Source organism: Carcharodon carcharias, chromosome 16 (genome assembly GCF_017639515.1).
Source record: "Carcharodon carcharias isolate sCarCar2 chromosome 16, sCarCar2.pri, whole genome shotgun sequence".
Lineage (NCBI taxonomy): Eukaryota > Metazoa > Chordata > Chondrichthyes > Lamniformes > Lamnidae > Carcharodon > Carcharodon carcharias.
The window spans coordinates 58,756,128-58,780,312 of record NC_054482.1 but is presented as its reverse complement, the minus strand read 5'-3'; the positions used below and the strand labels follow the sequence as shown (position 1 = coordinate 58,780,312).

The 24,185-nt window shown below is 41.8% G+C and overlaps 1 pseudogene; it reads left to right on the top strand.

Moving 5' to 3' along the window:
• The first annotated feature begins 336 nt into the window (after positions 1-336).
• Positions 337-826, top strand: LOC121289291 (annotated as a pseudogene).
• Positions 827-24,185: the final 23,359 nt, after the last annotated feature.

Sequence of the window (24,185 nt, the reverse complement as noted above, 5' to 3'; positions counted from 1 at the left end):
ATGATTGCACAATGTTCAGCACCATTCACAACTCCTCAGATAATGAAGCAGTGTGTGCCCATAAGCAGCAATACCTGAACACTATTCAGACTTGAGCTGATAAGTGGCAAGTAATATTCGTGCCACACAACTGCTAGTCAATAACCATCTGCAGGGCTTGGCCTAAATAGGCAAGTGGTTATGGTACTGGGCTTGTAACCTCAAGATCAAGAGTTCAAATCTCACAATGGCAAACTATGAAACAATATAACTTTATCTGAATAAAGGAACAGATGGAAACGTGTTTGTACTCGAAAGAGTTACATGGACCACCACTAGAATTCTATTTTAGCTTTTCGTCTCGGACATCTTGGAAGCGGCAACATGCCTCCTAAAGATGACAAGAAGAAGAAATATGGGGGCAAAGGGAGCAAAAAGGATAAAGACCCAGTAAACAAAACTGGAGGCAAGGCCAAGAAGAAGAAGTGGTCTAAATGAAAAGTAAGGGACAAGCTGAACAACTTGATCCTGTTTGACAAAGCCACATATGATAAACTATTGAAAGAGGTACCAAACTACAAACTTATCACGCCTGCAGTCGTCCCCGAAAGACTAAAGATCAGAGGTTCTCTGGCCAGGGCTGCCCTGCAGGAGCTGCTTGTGAAAGGTATGATCAAGTTGTTGTGTAGACACAGAGCACAGGTAATTTACACACGAAACACCAAGGGAGGGGATGCACCTGCTGCTGCAGATGATGCGTAAACAGGTTCTGGAGTGGATCCCAAGTGAGAGTATTTGGATAACAATTGTAAAATAAAAATAAAAATGATGTACTACAAAAAAAAAACCATCTGCAACAAGAGAGCATCCAACCATCATCGTCTCTTGACATTCAATGGCATTACCATCACTGGAACTCCCATTATCAACATAAGGGGGTTCCCATTGACCAGAAATTGAACTGGACCAGCCATATAAATACTGTGGCTGCAAGAGCAGGTCAGAGGCTGTGAATTCTGCAGAGAGTAACTCAACTCCTGACTCTCCAAAGCCTGTCCACCATCAACAACACACAAGTCAGGAAGGTGATGGAATACTCTCCACTTGCCTGGATGAGTTCAGCTCCAACAATGCTCAAGAAGCTCAACACCATCCAAGACAAGGCAGCCACTTGACTGACACCCCATCCACCACCTTCAACATTCACTCCCTCCATCACTGATGCACCATGGCAGCAGTGTGTACCATATACAACATGCACTACAGCAAAAGAAAGCTCTAATTAATGGTATCTCATTAAAACACATTTAAGATCTCAATCTCAGCTACGAAAATGGGGAAATCTAATTTAAAATCTGTTTTGACACTGATAAAGTTTGAAAGGATTAATGGTGGAGGAATTGTAGCCTTAAAAAATGACTTGCCATTGGGTCAGAGAAGAATGAATTTAGGACATTAGACACAATAATAGTACAAGATATTGGTACCGTCAAAATGCCGCTGGTACATTGGAATAGTGCAATCTACATTTAAGATCACAGTCAGGTTCTCCAATCACAGCCATCCCATCCCATACATTCTGATGAGTAGAATTTGGCACCACCCATAAGAAAGAAGAGAAAGGAAAATAGACAAATCAACTTGATAAAGCTTTGGTCAAAACCCACCTATAGTCTTAGGCAGACTCTACCTATCTAGAATGCTGCATTCTGTTTTGAGCAACACACTTCAGAAAGGATACACCAGCCTTGGAGGGAGTACAGCAAAATTCACCACAATAATGCTGCAGATTAGAGAGTTAAATTATGAGGACATGTTGCAATAATTTGGCTTCTATTCCATTCAATATAGGGAGTTGAGCTGATGAGGCAGTTGGGCAGATGGGGAGACATAAAATTGGATGCTATGGCAGTGACGCCATGTTCATCAAATACCTGACCTGCTTGCCCCCACGTGTATTTTACCTGCACTGGGGGAGCTGTCAGGCTGACTGCTAACCCATTTAATGGCCATCTAAGAGCCTCCTCCTGCCACTGTGGCAAGCACCCAGGCTGGAGAAGCCTGTGCCCCATGTTCCCCTACTTCCCTGCCCTGTCAATTCTAGCCCCCACCCACTTGCCAGGGTCCCAGTGAGCCCCAGAATTACCTATAAGTCTGGGATCCATAACTGCTTGTCTTTGGAACAAGATGCTGTCCCAGCAGTGGTGCTGCTGGGAAAAGAGGACTGCCAACCATTTGATTGGCCAGCAGCTATCGCAGGTGGGGCTTCCTTCCCAAAGAGGGGCCAAAAACCTGCTTCAAGCCAATTAATGGCCCAATGACTGTAATATGTCTCTGGGGTGAACCAGCAAGTTGGAGGCAGGCTCGCCAATCCTGACATAGGTCACTGCCCTCCAAGTAACATTCAGCCCATTATTTCCTCTGACGGGAACACCAAGGATAAGGGGGCATAATCCTAAAATTAGAACCAGGCCATTTTGAAGGGAAAGCAGGTGCACGTTTCACACCAACAGTAGTCCAAGTCTGGAATTCTCTCCCTCAGAAGCCTGAAGATGCCATACAACTAGAATTCGCAAGACAGATTGTTAGATTTTTGTTAGGTATGGTTATTAAGGAATGTGGAGCTAATTGAGGTAAATGAAGGTGAAGTACAGGTAAACCATGATTTAATTGAATTCACTTACAAAATCCCACATCCCATTACCTGATCATCCCCAAGCTTCATTGGCTCTTCATGCCCCAGCATGCCAAAGCCAAAAATTATCACCTTTCAAGTCTTTTTAGCCTCACCACACCCTAACTTTCTGATATTCTTTTGCTTTCTATCTTCACATGCGTCCTCCTTTCCGAGCTTCTCTTCCTACCTGCACTTTCTGCTCCATCACTGACAGTTGCTTGTAAAGCCACATGCTTCTGTCCACTTGAACTTTCTAAACAACATTCTCTGCCTTGGGACCCCACTCTCTGATTTCAAAAATATCTTCAACTGTTCTTTTGGTTTCCTAACCTAAACTCTTTTTTTTCTCATTTTCCTATTTTTTTGTGTGCAATGGGTCTTTTTCTTCCTTATTGTAAAGCACTCTGTAATGCCTCCCTACATGTGAAGAGCAGAAACTGAACTGGAATAGCTATATAAATACTGTGGCTACAAGAATAGGTTAGAGGCTAGGAATCCTGTGGTGAATAACTCACCTCCTGACCCCCCCCCAAAGCCTGTCAGGACTCAGGAGTGTGATGGAACCCCCTCTACTTGTCTGGATGAGTGCACCTCCAACAACACTCAAGAAGCTTGACACTTTCCAGGGCAAAGCAGCCCAGTTGATTGGCACCCCTTCCACAAACACTCACTCCTTCCACCTCCAACGCACAGTGGCAGTAGTGTGTACCATCTATAAGATGCACTGCAGAGGCTCCTTAGGCAGCACCTTCCAAACCCACGACCGCTACCATTCAGAAGGACAAAGGCAGAAGATACGTGGGAACACCACCACCTGAAAGATCTCTCTCTCTCCCCCCCCCCCCCCACCCGAGCCACGCATCAACCTGACTTGGAAATATATCACTGTTCCTTCACTGTCACTGGGTCAAAGTCCTGGAACTCCCTCTCTAACAACACTGTGGGTGTACCTACACCACATGGACTGCAGTGGTTCAAGAAGGCAGGTCACTACTACCTTCTCAAGGGCAATTAGGGATGGGCAAAAATTTGCTGGCCTAGCCAGCAATGCCCACATCCTGTAAATGAATTTTAAAAACCATATAATAGTAAATTTATGCTGCACAGCCGTAAAAGCTGGTGAAGGGAATAGCACAGATGCGTTTAATAGGCAATGACAAAAATTAAGCATTTTTATTTATAATCTACCATGATACCGACTTATTTTGAAAATTTATCTAATACACATATTCATCTATAGAAAACCAGCCTTTTTTTACCTTACTGGAATACACTTAAGTTGCACTCTTACAATTTCCTGATTATATATTTGGCATTGTTAAAGTAAGAGCATATTAACCAATTTTTTCCCCTTTATTTAATCTGGACAGGTCTCTTTTTTTATATCATGTCCATGATTTACTGATTTTACCAATCAATCCCCTGTCCTTGACTTCTTTTTCTATTCTTATATTGGATTTAATTATATTCTGGTCACTGCTTTTCAAATGTTTCATCCTTTTAGGTCACCTACTTGCTCTATTTCATTACAAAGAACCAGGTCAACAGGCACTTCATTCCTTGTTGAAATAGTATACTGACTGAGCAAACAGTCCTACAAAAAAACCTCCAGCTTCTTCACCACAATGATTTCCCCAATACCAGAATTTTTGTGGCAAATTGAGATCTCCTATAATTACAACCCTATTGTTAGCATATTCTAATTTGTCAAAAAATTCCTAAGTTTACTTTCCACTATTCATCATCTATAATATGCTATCATCATGGAAGCAAACTCTTCCTAATCCTCAATATAATTCAGAGATTCCACTTAACCAATTTCTCAATTTAAATCCTTAAGATGGTTAATGGTTTGTTGATTATGTTGTTAACGATAAATAGGTGATCGGCATTGTTTGGTTAAGGACTGGAATCACTTGTAAAGAGAGTCAGCCAGGACATTGGGGTAGTAATTAGGAAGCAGAGTCTGTAAGGCTACATTTTGTGAATAAACCTACTTTGAAGGAAAATAATTGTATCTTGTTTTGTACTTCACCATTGGCTTGGAACCATTTAACATGGTAGTCGAGAATGGTTGCCTAAAGGTGAAGATTGGAAACTAAGATTTTTTTGACAGAAGACTGTAATTGGAGTTACTTTTGAGAAGAATGGCTAAAACCAAGTGTAAAGTGCTAGGGTGTGATTTCCCACCAATGTTCTCTGAATATGAACCTTCTGATCAATAGAAAAAATGAAATAGATATGTGTACACAGGTTACATCATTACCAAAGAAAAAGCAAGGTATGGCCTTGGCACTGTTGCTTCCTACAAAAGGCAGGATCAGGTGCAAAGTATTTTCAGAGCTAGAGTCTTGTCAGTTGAACATGGAAAAAGCTTTGGACATTATTAAAATTTATAAAATTGGCAACATTTATTTAAATCTGTTAAATGCATATAAGGCATGGTCAGACTTTGAAAAAGTTAGAAAGATGGACAGTTATTCCATAGAAGAAAATTCCATGAAATATAACAGACTATATTCAAAAATGTAGAAATTCTATTTGGAAATTCTTAATTCAGTTCTTGTTTTCAAATTGTTGGATTGTGCTAAAGTGTTTCACATGGATAGACTTCTGGTCAACTGGAATTAGAAAGACACATTTTTGGATCAGATGTCTGAAGCTTTGAAAAAAAATTCCTGGGAAAGCATTCGTTTCCATTGGCCTTTTTAGCACAATGGGACATTCAGCGGTGTCACAAAATATAGAGGATTCAATGTTCAAGGCATTTCAAAACCATTCAGGTATGGGGTTCAAGCTTCAATACAAGAGAAGAATCATAGATAAAAGAAATAAGGTTGGAGACCTTTTTGGCAGATGATGGGAATGGAGAAATAATAACAGAAGAATGAGCTCCAGGAATTATTAACAGGCGCTTCAGATGTGATTTGAAATATCATTATTGCAGTAAATTGTCCAAAATAGAACAATAGGATTTTTGAGGTGACACATGACACAGAAGCTCCGAAGGTGATGATGTTGATCAGTCTGAGGGAATCATACTGGTCACAAGAAGATTCAGTCCGGTAATGAATCTACTAATGATGGATTCATTTAATTGTGCAGTCTTGGACAGTGATTGTACGTGGAAAGGATTGGTTGAAGTGTTATTTGGATTCATTCAGTAATAAGGATTGAAGGTGAAGGAATATTCTCCTTTAGCTAGTATCACCACCATCAACACCCCTTTGACCTTTTGTTTATTACATCTTTTGCAATCTCTCCTTTGCTTCCACCTATCATTGGCCTTCTATCCAGCTTCATCTGTCCCACCCCTCTTATACAGTATATATTTCACCACATTTCGACTTCTCATTAGTTCTGAAGAAGAGTCATCTGGGCTTGAAACGTTAACTCTTTCTCTCCACAGATGCTGTCAGACCTGCTGAGTTTTTCTAGCAATTTTTGTTTTTGTTTCAGATTTCCAGCATCTGCAGTATTTTGATTTTATGTTGAGTATGAAAGTTCTTCTTGGTTCAGGGATGATAACACGTTAAAGCACTGAAAAGAATGGTGATTCCATGTAGAATAGCTGGGGTAAACCATTTTATTTGTATAGAATTGTATCTCACTAAATGCTACATACTGCTGAGAAAGTCATCCATGAATAAGGCACAAATGAAATTGGACATGGAACATGAAAAATGTCTTTGGAAAGTCAGTAGGTTTGCCATTTACCTCATTTATAGGACATCACTGTATCCCTTTAACAAAACATAGCATCTCTAATCAGAATGTTAAGTAAGTGTTACTGGCATCAGGCAATAAGAATTTGAGACAAAAATAGCAAATTGTCTTAAAGTTACACTGACAGTTTATTCATCCCTCTGGTCACAGATTAAAAATCCTATGAATGATGAGTACATAAAGCTCATTGAGAGATTTGTGAAAAATGTGATATATGCAAAGGGACACTATCATGGCTTATTGTAAGTCTTCCATTTGCACAAGACTTTAATGAAGCAGTAGCTATAGATTTAAAGGTGTGGGACAAGGATAGAAACATTTTCATTTTACATTTCATAGACATGGCAGATTCAATCTGTCTACAGTAATACATGGTAAAGAAAAAAGTGATCATGGGTAAAATCATAGAAAAATAGACTGAGGCACTGGCTAAGTTCCTAAATGACAATGGTGGGGAGGGAATTTCCCAATGATTCACTTAGAGACGTGCAAAAATATGAACATTGTAGTGATGAACACCAGGCTGAAAGTCCTTTCAGTAATGGGCTTTGTGAAAGAAATCACGCGGTGATCTCAGCTGATTGTAAGCTAACATCTGCCCAGGCATAGGCAGTCCATATGAAGAATTCCCTTCAAATGGTTGTGGGTTATAGTCCACATCAGTTGGTCTATGGGAGAAATCCAAGTATACCTTCTATGATGTGTGATCCCTCCCTGTTTTGGGAGGGACTGTGGTATATCCGACCACAGTTCACCTATTAGTTTACATGGACTGTTTACTTACTGTCAACATTAGAGTATAAGATAGTTTTGGTAACTTAATATCTTTATGAGTTTGTATATGTCTGAAAGATATATTTGGGGTAAAGAAGTAATGTAATATAGTTCATTTTTTCTTATTTAATATGTTTCACTCTTTTGTTAAACATTCATCATCTGTGACGCTGTTCAGTAGCTGCCCTCCATGTTTCTAAACAAAAAATAAAAGTTAGGATCTATCAAACCAGGTTCCACCCTGGGATCTGACTTGTCCAGTAGTAACATCAGCTGATGATCATCAAGCATGTCACAATAAGTTGTGATCTCTTGTGGGATTGGAAATCCTTGAACTTCAGTGGGATCTGTGAATCCTTAAAGAAACAAGGACACGGAGTTACCGTGCATAGGAACAGGATTTGTTGTGAAGTAATATATGGGTTGGAATTCAAAAATGGCTTTGACTGCTGCTAAGACTTTTCTGGGAGTAGAAGATGTAACAGTGAATTATTTGAAATCCATGACTAAGGCTAAACTTAGAGTTAGCAGATAAATTGAATGTAGAAATAAAAGCTGGATTTTATAAGGATATGATTAAAGTACTTACCCAGCATTTAGAATTAAAAGGAGCGAAACCTGAAATTGATGTATCATAGCTAGAGTTAGCTAAGATAAATTATAAATGACAAAAACTTGAATTGGAGGAAAAAGGGGAAAGAAAAATGAAAAGATTTGAATTGGAAAAAAAAGAGAAATGAAGAAAAACTCAAATTAGAAAAAGACAGAAATGTAAAAAATGATTTAGAAAGGAAAAAGAGCAAAAGAAATGGAAAAAGCTTGAATTGGAAAGGGGGAAAGAAGAAAAAGAAAGATTGCAAGAAATGGAAATGCGAAAGCTTGAGCTTCAAAGAGAGAAATAGCTCAGGCAGCATTCATTGGCCAGAGATAAGCTTAGAATAAAGGAAGAATGAGATAGCAATTCAGACGATGATACTGATTCCACTGAGAAATTTGATTTATCTAAAGTCTTTGTTTAGTGCCTAAATTTACTGTGGATGGAGTTGAAAGATATTTCACCTCAGTTGAGAAGATAGCTATGAAGTTGAAGCAGCCAAAAGATGCGTGAACTTAATGTTACAAAATTTCCTGTCAGGTACAGTTATGAATGTGAACACTAGTTTGTCAGAAGAGCAGTCTGCAGACTACAAAGTGGTTGAAAGGGCAAAAATATCTTTGATACTTGACGCTCATTTAAATAAGCCTTAATAGTTACTGAAATACTATTTCAGAATTCTTCCATGACCATGATTTCCCTCATGTTCTCAAAAGTTCTCCAACTTCAGTGATTGAAACCACTGATCTTATGAGCTTGTCCATAAAGCTTTTGAATTAAAGTTTAGGGACATAAGAAAGAAACTCTATCAGACATTTGTAGGATTTGCCAGGGGAAAAAAATGCTACGGGATCAGTGGTTTCAATCACTGAAGTTGGAGAACTTTTGAGAACATGAGGGAAATCATGGTCATGGAAGAATTCTGAAATAGTATTTCAGTAACCATAAAGGCTTGTTTAGATGAGCGTCAAGTATCAAAGATATGAGAAGCGGCAGTTTTGGCTTATGCCTATGATATCTCAAACACAGTTCCTCCCACGTAACTTGTCGTATGCGAATCAACAGGAAAATTGGAGGAACAGACAATCTGAGAATAGGAAAGATAATAGGATCTAGCCTATCTCCTCATTTATTTTGGCATCCTTCTGCCTGTTCTCTAGAACAAACAGCAATGTAAAGAAAATGGTATGTTTCTATCATAATAAACAATGACATACTACAACTAATTGCTAGGAATTAAATGGGAGACCTATTGCAGTAGTAGGAATGCCTAACAAGGCCCCAAGAAATGTTACGCCAGAAAAGGGAATGGTTATTCAAACTGTAGCAACGGTACAGGTGAAATGTATACCCTCAGAAAAGAGGGATGCGGCTCATGATGATAGAGAATTCTTCCTTGATTACTGCTAGAGAGAGTCAGGCTACTGGACGTTCTGGATGTTTTGTCTCCTCCAACAAAATAAGTAAACAATGAAAATTTTGAGATACTGGGACAGATCAGTCCTTGATCGTGTTCCACAGGTTTATGAACGAAGAAGTATTAATAAGGGGTATTAATAGAATTTATGAACCTCTTTCTTAGTATCAAGTCAATTTATGAAGTGACTTCATAAACAGAACTGTTACAATGGGGATTATTCCTTGATCACCTAAGGAAGGGATAGATTTTATTCTGGGTAATGATTTGGCTAGTGGAGACAGAATGTTGTGCTGACCATTGCAGCAAATGTTTGATCATGCTGATTTTAACCAACGCCTGAAAATTTCTGTGGCCAAAAATGAGACACTTATCACCGATAATAAGCAATTGAAGGAAAACCTAATCAATGTAGAGAACCAACTTTCATGTAAAAAAGAGGAGTTTGCTAATGAAAAAACAAGAATTGGTGAGAAAATTGAGCGTCAGTCACAAAGTAGAACACTTGACTAAGGACTCAATGTCTAAATGATAAGCTTGTAGAAGCAAATTTGATAAAGGTCGATCTTCAGTTAAAACTTGATGAACTGCAAGCATCAGAAGGCGCTATGAAATATCATGGAAAATGCCTTGAACAGGAAAAGGAACTTCTGGTGAATCGGAACAGTTGGTTGGATGCAGAGTTAAAAATTAGCGAACTGTTAGAACTTCATCATGAAAAGAGTAATGAGGTTCTTGAATCTCGACGCAATTGAGAGATAATGAAAAATGTGTGGTATGAAATGTCATAATTAGAAAGTTGTTCCTTTGCGTAAAAACTCCTTGCTGAATTGTGACCCAGTTGAGCAAAGAACTGATCCAAGTAACATCACTGATGTGACAACCTCAGTGATGGGTAGTATGGAAGCAATTGAAGTTCTAGCAGAATTGGAAATTTAAAATTGTCAACGAAGAGGGCTGAAACTGTAAAATGATCTGGAAGGGTCAATGACCAGAGACATTGGTTTACATGTGCTTACTACTGCTAACACACAAGATGCAACAGCTGGAATCTAGGTAAGTAGACAGTTTTCAAAAGACCACTTCAAACCTGCAGAGGAACGGAATGATATAGTTCATGAGCTATGTAAAAGAGTTAAAGTATTAGAACGAACAAAAGAACTCCAGAAGGAGGAAGTGATTGACATTGCTCAAAGAAAATTGAAGATCCATTTGAAATGGGATTGGGAGGAACAACAGGATCGTAAAATGTTCAACGATCAATCCTTATGAAACCTTATTATGTGAACATATAAAGCATCCCAATAACATCCTTGAGATAGCTAAAAGAGATTTTGGCCAGAGGAGAAATCGGTTGTTAGCACACAAAAATGCCATTTTGAGCTTATTATCTTGAAATAAGAATCTACTACATGTGAGTTCGGAACATGAGCTTAAGGATGGAATTACACCTACAGCTAATGAAAAGGATGATTGGTCTGTGGACTTAAATTAAATATTTTTTGAGTTAAAGATTGGGAATAAGGAAAAAAAAGAAACAAAAGTTTGAGTTATGAAAATTCTATGATATGTAAATTCTGCAAGTCTTCCTTATTACATTTGTTTCTTTTATTTTGGTTAAGTCTTTGTAATTGTACAATATAACATGTAGTTGTGAAACAAGACGGTAAGTTTATTTGTATAAAACGTAATAAGCGATATGTTAGAAGTTCATGGTCTTAAGTTCTTGTAAAGAAATCATCACTCTTGTAAAGTTTTCTTTCTTTCGGAAGGAAGGTGTTACAAACCTTAAAGAAAAATATGGAAGCAAATCTCACCTTTTGAAATGAAGAGTGATCTCTGCACATATGCCGGCCCTGGAACAGCCACACATGCACAGAGTTCTTTCTTACATTATTTGGCTTCTGTACATGCGCTGTCCAGAGAATGGCTGCACATGTGCAGTTTGTGAATGTTCACGTCTTCAGGCCCTGCGCACATGCGCAGTTTGTTTCTTTTTTTTTAGGTGGAAACTGTTCCTTCGCACCTGCACAGAAGGGAAACAAGACCCAAAAGTGAAACAACATGAAAAGAAGGTCAGAGAATGCCATTCAGAAGTAAGTGCCAGAAGAAGCAGGACATGAGCCGCAGAGAGAAGTCTCAAAGAACAAAAGTCCCAAAACCAGGGAATGGGACAGAAAAAGGTCCCAGGAAGACAGTCAAGGGGCAAGAACAAGAATCTGAAACAGGTCTTGTTAAGTAGAATTGAAAGTAAGGAGCAGAAGAAAAGCCTCCGAATTAAAGAGGCAAAGGTGCAGAGTGCAGACATAAAGCAAAGTGGGCTTAAAGGAAGCTAGAGATCCAGGGAGACAGCTGAAGGTTGATGACTCCCTGCTGTGGGCTTTTGGAGCAATGGTGTTCTGCTTGGCATGGCTGAATATCAGAGTGCGTGTGGACGGTGAAGCTTGAATGCATGAAGAGGTCCAGAAGAAGGAACATTGGAAGGAAAGCTTGAAATTTTGGAGGTGGAACTTTGTTGGAAATGTTAGAGTGAAAGTCTCATTTTGGGAGAGAATTCCAAGGCAAGTTCTTCGAGCATAGAGATTGGAAATCCACATGTGCAAGACAGACCGGGTTTCAATGAGACCAGTCGGCTTACCGTAACAAGCATCTGGGAAGCAGCTGGTTGGGGGCGGAGGGGTGGTTGGCATTAATGGGAAACCCATAGAAACTTGGTTTTGGACAGTGGTGTGTCTGGCCGCAGTTTGCCTATTAGTTTACATGGACTGTATACGTACTGCGAACATTAGAGTATAAGAGAGATTTTGTAACTTGTTTTATCTTTCGAATATGTATATCTCAGTAAAGATATAGTGGGGTGAAGGAGTAGTGTAACATAGTTCAGTTTTTTCTTGTTTAATAAATGTTTTATTCTTTTGTTAAAAGTTCATCAGCGGATTTCTGTGCCACTGTTCAATAGCTGCCCTTCATGTTCCTAAACAAAAAATAGAAGTTAGGATATATCAAGCCAGGTTCCATCCTGGGATCTGATTTATCCAGTAGTAACATCAGCTGGGATCATAACATTAAATGCAGCTGCAGATTTAAATATAGTAAACATATCATCCACATATCAGAAATATGCAAGTGGTAGGAGGTTGGGTGTCATTCTGTTGAAGTTTCTCATGGAATCCAACAAAGATGTTTGCAAGAGCTGTGCCTAGAAGAGATTCCATGGCAACACCATCTATTTGGGCATACATGGTGTCGTTAAAACTGATTTCAACCATGCAAGTTGACGAGTTCATAAGTTCGATGAATACTGATTCCTGCAGTGTTGGCGGGTCTAAATTGCCATGATATAGTGCTGCAGCACAAATATCCAAGGCTTCCTTAAGCGGAACATTGGTGAATAGACTAGCAATGTCAAATGAGCACATGGGCACAGCATTGCTATCAATATGCAAGTCCTGTATGGTCTTTGCAAATGTGAAGAAATCCTTCACTCTGTATGTGGGAACACTTACTTAAAATTGGCTGTAACAATTCGCCCATCATTAGGCCAATTCCTGTTGTGTAGAACCAGTCATAGGTAAGAGCATAAAGGGACATCACATTTGTTTGTCTTTAGCAGCGCTCTTGCTTGCAGAAAGGAGAAAAGCCAAAATTGGTTGGAGACAGGCACATCTTTATCCCCTGAGCCTAATGGAAGAAATGGTGCTTAGCATCATGGTTGTGATAAAGCCATTAGTACCCACTGCCAGGGCTATACGTTACTGCCTTATACTCCTTCTCAACACCCCACCTGACCTCATCCTACTTATTAACATAATGTGCAAGCTGCAGATGTTGTGACCATGGTCCTCTTACTTTTTCCCCAACCTTTCCCTTCTGATTTTATGCTTTCAGGTCTCCAAATAATGCCACTTGCCCAGCCAAAGCAGCCACAAGAAGAGAGAAAGTAACAGCATGAGTGAAAAAAAACAGTCATTTGATTTCCACTTACAGCCACCAGCTCGGATACTGGCACTATGTAAAATTTAGAGGGTAATATAGAGTCTAGGTTTGCATGTGGTAAATCATCAGGCACAAGTAAGCTGCAGCCAGGTGAGATGGAATCCATGGTTTAAAAGCTTATATTTTTTGAGAGACAGGCCCTAACTGAAAAGGGGAAACTGACAATGTAAACTGGGAAAGGAAACTGACCCTTCCTTTCTCAAAGGAAACTAAGATCAAAACTGAGACTGGAAACCAAAATTTCTGGGGACACTGAAACTGATTGGAACCATATAATCAGATCAGAGCTCAGAAGATGATCTCACTGGTGCAGTGCAGATAGGCTGTACAAAAGACAGAGGCCAGATCCATAAACTGAGAATAGGCAAACCTTCAGTTGCTTTAGCTGTTTCTGTTACTTGAAGATAACATTAGTGGATCTATGTCATCCAGACTGTTGTAAGCAGAGTTGCGGAGGTTCTGCAGATGTATGACATTTTTGATAAAGACCGTGTCCATGGATCTCAGGTTGGTCGTGTACTGCTGTCGGCTGGGATTTGGAATAAATCCTAGAAGAGGAGCTGAAATTTTTCATGAGGAAGACCGGGTTTTGAAGGGCTTTGTGACTGAGATTGATGACATATATATTTTGAGTGAAGTGCCAAGACAATTCATAAGATCTGTCTTAGTTGTATCTGCCATTAGGGGAGGCAATGGCTTAGTGGTATTGCTGCTGGACTAGTAATCCAGAGACCCAGGGTGATACTCTGGGGATTCAGTGGAATTTGAATTCAATTTTAAAAAATCTGGATTAAAAGTCTAATGATGTCCATGAAACCAGTGTCGATTGTCGTAAAAACCCATCTGGCTCACCTTATATCCTTTAGGGAAGGAAATCTACCATCCTTACCTGGTCTAGCCTACATGTGACTCCAGACCCACAGCAATGTGGTTGACTCTTAAACGCCTCTGAACAAGGACAGTTAGGGATAGGCAATAAATGCTGGCCTAGCCATTGACGCCAACATCCCATGAATAAATGCCTTTTTTATTCAATGTGTAATTTATAGTCTATAATCAACAGTATAGGTGGTTACCCAAGGTAATATTTAGTGTTTGCTTTGTTTGACTTGTAAAATAAAAATTACTTTGTTTTAAACTGTGGAATCTTGTGGTTTCACTCTTTCAGTAAGAACTGGGATTTTGAATTTCTTGTTTTACTGGTCTTGACTGAGATCAAAACACAGACCAGAGCAAAAGAACAAATCATGCCAGCTTGTTGGAGGCAAGGTCGCAAATGCATTCTACTACGGGAAGCTCTGTTGAAGACTTTGATGGTGTCACATATAGGAGAACACTGATGAATATGCAAGTCAAGATGCCTAATAAACTGGCATCAGCCAGGCAGCCTCTTGTCATTTGTGAAGGAGCATGGAGGAATCTGGTTCCAATAGTAAACAGGCCACAGCTATTCCCAACTTCCCATGGGTTCCTGTATCTCCATTTTGCCAAGTGGTAACTTCGAATGACCGTCTCCAGGCTCCGTCCTCAATTTTTGGGGAGTTTCTTAAAACCACCAGCAGCAGGAAAGTTTGTTTCGATGATTCTTGCCCCAGCCATGCCAGACCAAGTCTTCCAGAATCCATAAAATGCTGCAGGATGCACCTCTTCAACTAGAGACGTCTCCCTCCCACGTACAGCTGTGATAGCTTGCAAAGTCAAGCAGGATTTTCTCTCTGCCGACTATGTGGAACCTCTGCTGTCTGTCTGATAGTTATTGATTTGTAGGGAAGCTGTAACCTGATCTCAAAAATGGCTTCCTCTGTCCTCTTCCCTATGGCATTACATTAAGCTTGCATCCAGGTAGAAATGCTAATTAGCTATCCTTGATCCCAATTCCCTTTCATCCTAGAAGTAAATAGGCAGTTTACAGCACAACTCTTTGCAACCTGATAACTATAACTGCTTTCTGGGATTTTGGGAGAGTCAGAATCTACTCATTGTAAATGCTGAGACTGCTGCCATCATTTCCACGCATAAGTACTTTGTCCTTTCTCAGTATAACAATCTAAACCTTCCTTTGATCTCTAACAATGAAACCACTCAGGCTTACTGTCAGGCAGATTTCAGAGCAAGTCACATAACCACCTTCATTGAGCCTAAATTTAAAGCTACAGTCCCAAACTATAATAATCTTGTAGACCTTGATTGTAACAGCTGGAACTCTGGGCACAAGGAAACATGTAGCTTGAGAGAGAAAACTAAGGGGAGAAAAGCAGGGGAGAAGATCACATTCTGACAATCATGTTCATTCATTAGAATGAGCCTAAAGTCACCCCTTCCAGTAAAGTGCAGAATCCAGTTGATTCTTAAATCGTTCTGGGGGATTTTGCCTTAAGTACTCTATTGATCACTGACGAATAACTGATACCTGTCCAAAATTTACCTTTTTACTTGTTTTGAATGTGTGGCCCTTTGGTTCTACTCTTTCAGGTGGTGCTTCCATTTGCATTTTCTATATTGTTTACTGTCTTGCATGCTTCTGTGCGATCGCCACTTAGACACCTCTTTCAAAGCTGATAAGTTCTTCTGCCGTTCCTAGTTCAGAGCTCTAACTATAGAAATTAGACTTTTTTCTGCACTGCTTCCATTAATGCGGTGCCTTGGCACCCAGAACTGAATGCAGTAACAAAGATTGTGAAATCTTTTGAGTTGTATTCTACTGTTTCGACTGTGCAGTTTAACATTTCCTTTTTTTATATCCTCTGCATGGTTGCACACATTGAACGTCCTAGATTTCTTTCAGCTTCATTATTAACTATTTCAACACCACTAATGGAGTTATGTATATTTTACATTTTTACTCTATATATATATAACTTGTACTAAGTTTTGTGTGTAATTGTTCTGCCCACTTGTGTTTTATCCAACTTTGCTGTAATTTTTTTGACCTGCCTTCTCTGATTTCACTGTCCTCCTAGTTTAATATATCTGCAAACCTGAGCAATTTGCTTTTGATTTCTGTGCCTTAAGTTATGCAAATTAGAAATATTAATGGACTCAAAACCTGGGGCACCTTACTTGATATGATCTAGATGAAGGAACTGAGGGCAAAAATAAAAACAAAAAAACTGAGGATGCTGGAAATCCAAAACAAAAACAGAATTACCTGGAAAAACTCAGCAGGTCTGGCAGCATCGGCGGAGAAGAAAAGAGTTGACGTTTCGAGTCCTCATGACCCTTCGACAGAACTTGAGTTCGAGTCCAAGAAAGAGTTGAAATATAAGCTGGTTTAAGGTGTGTGTGTGGGGGGCGGAGAACTGAGGGCATCCTGGCTAATATTGCAGATAATACAAAGATAGGTGGAGGGACAGGTAGTATTGAGGAGGTGGGGAGGCTGCAGAAGGATTTGGACAGGTTAGGAGAATGGGCAAAGAAGTGGCAGATGGAATACAACATGGGGAAGTGTGAGGTCATGCACTTTGGTAGGAAGAATAGAGGCATAGACTATTTTCTAAATGGGGAGAGAATTCAGAAATCTGGAGTGCAAAGGGACTTGGGAGTCCTAGTCCAGGATTCTCTTAAGGTTAACTTGCAGGTTGAGTCGGTAGTTAGGAAGGCAAATGGAATGTTGAGAGGACTAGAATATAAAAGCAGGGATGTGCTGCTGAGGCTTTATAAGGCTCTGGTCAGACCACATTTAGAATATTGTGAGCAATTTTGGGCCCCGTATCTCAGGAAGGATGTTCTGGCCATGGAGAGGGTCCAGAGGAGGTTCACGAGAACGATCCCAGGAATGAAAGGCTTAACATATGAGGAATGTTTGAGGTCTCTGGGTCTATACTCGATGGAGTTTAGAAGGATGAGGGGGGATATGATTGAAACTTACAGAATACTGAAAGGCCTGGAGAGAGTGGACATGGGGAAGATGTTTCCATTAGTAGGAGAGACTAGGACCCGAGGGCACAGCCTCAGAGTAAAGGGAAGACCTTTTAGAACAGAGATGAGGAGAAACTTCTTTAGCCAGAGAGTGATGAATCTATGGAATTCATTGCCACAATGGAGGCCAGGTCATTGAGTGTATTTAAGACCGAGATAGATAGGTTCTTGATTGGTAAGGGGATCAAAGGTTACGGGGAGAAGGCGGGAGAATGGGGTTGAGCAACTTATCAGCCGTGGTTGAATGGCGGAGCAGACTCAATGGGCCAAATGGTTTAACTTCTGCTCCTATGTCTTATGGTCTTATGTGGTGCAGGGCATCATGCAGAGCTTGGAGCCCAGTCTTTCCACCATGGAGTGGTGGCCAACTCCATGACAGCACATGTAGACCCAACCATGGTGCTGTATCTGCTGGCCAAAGTTCTGGCTTTCATTGCAGCATAGGCAGATACCATCCAACATGAGTGCTACGGTGGAAATTCATACAGGAGTCATGACAGCTATGCTCACTGATCATCATGGTTGTAGATCTGTGTTCAAAAGGCCATAAAAGCTCTGACAGCAATCCACCTTCATAAGGCTAGTAGGAATGCTGCCCAGTAAGAATGGCAGTGGCACTATGGAGCATAAATCTGCTGTCCTCTCTCAGGATGACCACATTTGTGCTCCCACCATTGCCACTTCCCCAGTATACCTGTTGGTCTCTCAGCCTGCAAACTCAGACTGATGTCAAGGTAGTGTAATCGGAGGTCGCACATTCAAAACCCAGAGCTGCTTGAGGGAGTCCTACAAGGTCATCTGTGGTCTCCACCTTAGAAAGTCAGAAGCCTTCCACCAGCTATACTGCAGCCACTGCAGTAGCACTGCATAACAGCACTAGGTCAGGCGAAGGCACCTGCAGGGCTGACATTAAAGTAATGCAGAAGGGTGAATGGTTTATTTTTCCTCTTGTTCTTCGATATGTTGTTTGATGAAGATGTCATGGCAAGGTTTTTGTTAGTGTCGTTTCTTGCAGGATTTTTCCCAAGAGGATGCTGTGGTGGAATGTTGCTATGAATGCAAAGGTGTTCCCCTTAGTTGAAGGGTCAGTCACGAGGGGACACAAGTTCAAGGTGAGGGGCAGCAGGTTTAGGGGGGATGTGAGGAAAAGCTTTTTTACCCAGAGGGTGGTGATGGTCTGGAATGCACTGCCTGGCAGGGTGGTGGAGGCGGGTTGCCTCACATCCTTTAAAAAGTACCTGGATGAGCACTTGACACGCCATAACATTCAAGGCTATCGGCCAAGTTCTGGTAAATGGGATTACGTAGGTAGGTAAGCTGTTTCTCACAGGTCGGTGTGGACCCAATGGGCCGACGGGCCTCTTCTGCACTGTGTGATTCTGTGAGATATAGCATAGCAAGGCTGGTGAAGGAATGCCATCCTAAGGAGAGCAGCGTCTGAGTAGACACTCATGGGCAGCTTGTCTGTCATAAAGGCATCCTGCATGCCTCCTCTACTTCCTCCTCCTCCCTCTTTGCTTTGCTGCAGTCTTTGCTCCATCTCCCTGCCGCAGGCCCAGAAGCACTAAAATGATAGCCTCTATACCTTTTGCAGCCTTTGGGCGGAATTTTCTGCTCCAGAAACTAAACGTGGTGGCAGGCAGGAAAGGCGGTGTGGCTCCCCTCGGCCAGGTGGCAGTATAAATGTGCAGCACAACGTATCTTGTGGTGGGGTGCATTGGGATTCATCCGCTCCGCAGTTACCTCATCGGTTCATACTTCCAGGTGCCATATTTAAACAGCACACAATCACTCTTTGCAACCCAGGACTTATTGTGGCGAATGATGGCCCTTAGAAGTGACAAACACTGTGCACCCAAATTCAGCAACAAAGCACGGGTGGCACGCACAGAATGTTACGTGCCAGCTCTCCGATGAGCAAAATGACTCAGTGCCATTCCTGTGCCTTTTCCCTGTACACTTCACATTGCTTCTATTCAAATAATCATCTACTGCCCTCTTGAATGTCTCAGCTGAACCTGCTTTCACCACACTTCCAGGCATTGAAGACTCGAACCACATGTTGTGTGAAAAATTTTTTTCTCACATCATATTTGCTTCTTTTGCAAATCACTTTGAATCTGTGCCCTCTCATTCTCGATCTTTTTATGAACAGGAAGTTTCTCCCTATCTACTCTGTCCAGCCCCCTCATGATTTTGAACATCTCTGTCAAGTATCCTCTTAGCCTTCTCCTCTCCAAGGAGAACAGTCCCAACCTTTCCAATCTATCTTCGTAACTGAAGTTTCTCATTCCTGGAACCATTCTTGTAAACCTCTTCTGCACTCTCTCCAATGTGTTCACATCCTTCTTATAATGTGGTGCCCAGAACTGTACACAATACTCTAGCTGAGGTCTAACTGATGTCTTATATAAGCTCAGCATAACTTCCCTGCTCTTGTACTCCATGCCCCTTTTAATGAAGCCCAGGATACTGTATGCTTTAACTGCTCTCAATCCCTGTCCTGCCAACCTCAATGATCTATGCACAAAAACACCCAGGTCCCCCTACTCCTGCACTCCCTTAAGAATTGTACCCCTTATTTTATATTGTCTCTCCATGTTCTTCCTACCAAAATGCATCATTTCACACTTCTCCACATTGAACATCATCTGCCACTTATCTGCTCACTCCACCAACTTGTCGATGTCCTTTTGAAGTTCTATACTGTCCTCCTCACATATGAAATGCTTCCACGTTTCGTATCATCCACAAACTTTAAAACTGTCCACTGCACACCAAGATCTAGATCATTAATGTATATTGGGAAAAGCAAGGGTCCCAATACTGACCCCTGGGGAACTCTACTACAAACCCTCCTCCAGCCTGAAAAACGTCCATTGACTATTACCCTCTGTTTCCTATTACTCAGACAATTTTGTATCCATGTTGCTACTGACCCTTTTATTCCATGAGCTGTAACTTTTCTCACAAGTCTGTTGTGTGGCACTGTATTGAATGCCTTTTGAAAGTCCACGTACATCACATCAACAGCATTACCCTCATCAACCATCTGTTACCTCTTCGAAAAACTTCAGCAAGTTAGTTAAACATGATTTGCCCTTAAGAAATCCATGCTGACTCTTCCTTATAAACCTACTTTTTTCCATGTGACTATTAATTCTGTCAAGAATAACTGTTTTAAGAAGCTTCCCCACCATTGAAGTTAGACTGGTCTGTAATTGCTGGGCTTATCCTTACAGCTTTTATGAACAAGGACATAATGTTTGCAATTCTCCAGGGCTCTGGTACCTCCCCTGAGTCTAGGGAAGACTGAAAGATTATGGCCAGTGCCCCGCAATTTCCTCTTTTACTTCCTTCAATATCCTTGGATGCATCTCACCCGGTCCCGGTGCCTTGTCAACTTTAAGCACCGACAGTTTATCTAACACTTCCTCCTTATCAATTTTGAACCCTTCTAGTGACAGAGTTTCCTCCTTTGTTACCATGGCCTCGTTAGCATCTGTTTCCCTGTAAAGACAGATGCAAAGTATTCATTTAACACCTCAGCCACGCCGCCTACCTCCATGTGTAGATCCCCTTTTTAGACCCTAATTGGCCTTACTCTTTTTCTGTGCTGATAGAAGACTTTCAGATTCCCCTTTATGTTGGCTGCCAGTCTTATCTCATAATCCCTCTTTTCTTTTTCACCTCCCCTCTGAACATTCTGTACTCTGCTTGGTTCTCAATTGTATTTTCTACCTGACACCTGTCATAAGTACACTTCTTCTTCTTTATCTTAATTTCAATCTCCTTTTTCATCCAGGGAGCTCTGGATTGGTTTGCTGTACCTTTCCCTTTTGCGGGAATATACCTTGACTGTACCTGAACCATTTCTTCTTTGAAGCTAGCCCATTGTTCAGCTACAGATTTTCCCGCCAACCTTTGATTCCAGTCTATCCGGCCCAGCTCCGTTCTTGCCCCATTGAAGTCAGCTGTCCCCAGTTAATTATTCTTACTCTGGATTGCACATTGTCCTTTTCTACCTCCATCCTAAAACCTTATGATACAGTGATCACTGTCTCCTAAATGTTTCCCCACTGACACTTGGAAGTGAGTTGGGCCAAATAGATCAAGAACAATGTCCAACAGTGCACTTTCTTGTTGGATTGGACACATACTGCTGTAGAAAATTCTCCTGAGCACCATCTAGGAACTCTTGCCCCTCTCCACCCTTCACACTACCACTGTCCCAGTCCACATTCAGATAATTAAAGTTCCCCATTATAACTACTCTACAATGTCTGCATCTTTCTGTAATTTCTCTGCTTGTTCCTCTACATCCTTCCCACTAGTTGGTGATCTATAGACTATATTGAGCAATGCAATTGCACCCTTTTTGTTTTATCACCACAACATCATATTTCCGCGTGGCAATCACGCTTGTAACTCCCCAGTCTTATTTACTATACCCCGTGCATTCACATACATACATGGCGACTCTGGTTTAGACTTCATGACTTTCTCCCTTACTCCGACTTTACCTAAATTACTATTCTCTCATGTTATCAGTCTCTCCCCGTATTTTGTGCACCCTGCTATTCCTCTCTAATGTTCTCTCCTGATTCCCACACCCCTGCCGAGTTAGTTTAAAACCCTCCAACAGCAATAGCAAAATGCCCCACAAGAAACTCAGTCCCAGCTCTGTTCAGGTGGAATCCATCCAGCTTGTACAGGTGCCATCTTCCCCAGAATCAGATCCAGGGTCCTAGAAATCTGAAGCCCTCCTTCCTGTATCATCTTTCCAGCCACACATTCATCTGTCTTATCCTTCTATGTCGGTACTCACTTGCATGTGGCACTGGAAGTAATCTGGAGATTACTACATTTGAGGTCCTGCTTGCTAATTTATGACCTAGCTCCCTAAATTCTGATCACAGGACCACAACACCATTCCAACTTAAGTCATTGGTACCAATGTGGGCCACAACCTATAGCTGATCACCTGAAGAATGTCCTGCAGCCGCTCAATGACATCCTTGGCCCTGGCACTGGGGAGGCAACATACCATCCTGGAGTGATGTCTACGGCTGCAGAAATGCCTGACTGTTCCTCTAATTAAGGAATCCCCTATCATTATTGCTCTTCCTTCCTTCTTCCTCCCTTTCTGTACAGCCAAACCACTCGTGGTGCCACAAACTTGGCTCTGGCTGCACTCCTCTGAGGAACTAGTGCCCTCAGTAGCTTCCAAAAAGGAAAACCGATTTGTGAGCAGGACCCCAGGGGACTCCTGCACTACCTGCCTCCTTCTCTCGGACCGCCTGGTAATCACCCAATCCCTTTCTGCCTCAAGACTCCTAAGCTGTGGTCTGGCGACCTCTCTGAATGTGCTATCCACTCAGCTCTCAGCCTCCTGGATGTGCCACAGTGACTCCAGCCACTGCCTAAGCTCTGAAACCTGGAGCTCAAGGTTCTACAGCTGGCAGCACTTCCTGCATATGTAGTCTAGGACACCAGTAGCATCCATGACTTCCCACATATTACAGGACACACATTCCACTTGACCGAGTTGCCTTGCCAAGTCTTAACTTTATTTTACTTTGGTTTATTTATATTACTTTATTATACTGGTACTGATTTTCCCTTATTCCTGGTGTTTCTCACTTAAATCCAAGTATAGCTACTTCTTTAAAAAGTATTGCAAGTTTCTAATTTACAGCAATTTAAAGGTAGTCCCTAACAGCAGTGTCTTACCAACCAATGAACCTACAATTTTCCCGTGGTGTCTCTATTTGATTTTTTCCTCACTCTCTTTTTGAACTCAGCGCGGGCTGGTTCCAAGCAGCTGACTGGTCCCGTCACCTCTCCAACTCCCAGGTAAGTGGTGTAGGCCTCAAGCCTTGGTCCCAATTTATACTCTCCTGCTCTGGGTTGCTTCTTTGCAGGTCCATCACCTCTGACTCCGGTTTATTATGCATTCCCGGGAAACATGCCATTTCGATGGCGGGCAGGCTCTCATTCACCTGCCACGCCATCACCTCGCCGCTTTCTTCTCACACCATATTTAAAGTGCAGCCGTGCGCACACCTCTCAGTGCTTCCAGCCCAGGGCTGCTGCATGGCAGACATTGCCCCAAAAGGCAAGAAGGCTGCAGTCCCAGGTTTAATGACCTGTCCCTCAAGCGCCTTTTGGACACAGTGGAGGCCCACCTCCACTTGGCCGCAGGATGGGCAGCAACATCACCAATCTGGCTTGGGAGGTGGTGGCAGCAATGGTCAGCGCCAACGCTCTGCAAGAAGACAGCCACCCAGTGCTGAAAAAGCATGAACGATCTCCCCCGTTCCACCAGATTAAGTTACTTTTCTCATCATTCTCAACACACACATTCACAAATCCATCACACATCCACAGGGATCTCACTCATTGTCAGTTCAAGGGACAGCACCATTCACAATCTCATACACACCTTCATTGTCCTCATTCTGTCAATGGGACCATTCACCACCCACACATGCCAGGCATACTTATCATCTGGCCTGGCAGGCATCCTGCTTACATTCTCTCCATCTCTATTCAGGCAGGACAAGCTGGCACACAAGAGGAAGAGGTCACAGACTGGTGAGGAATGTCTGAAATCAAGGTCCTCATGGACTTTGAACACAGAGCCATACAGCTCGCTGGTGAGGATCTGGGCTGTTCCTGTGCTGACAGTGAGGTTGGCGGAGCTCTACCAAGTGAGGATCCAGCATTGCAACAACCATCAGACAACCATGCTGTGAGTGATGTGTCCTGCTTCACAGGCCACTGCCATGCACTAATTATCTTTCCTGGCTTTTGCAGACAGATCTGGGAAACAACGACAAGAGTCCACGATTCAGGGCCACCAATGAAGCTCTAAAGAAAACTCTGAAAAGGGATCTGAAGGCAACATTATTGAAGACCCATCACAGCGCTCATCCACACCCTCCACCAGTGCAGAGCCACACCTCGATAGGTCCTAGCTTTAGAGTAGCCTTGAGATCACAATCTGGTGAGCACACTGCACTTTCTGATCCACAGCAGGCAGCGGCAGGGACTTCCCAGGTCTCCTTCACTCAGAGGGCCGCTGGTGGCCAGAAATTTGC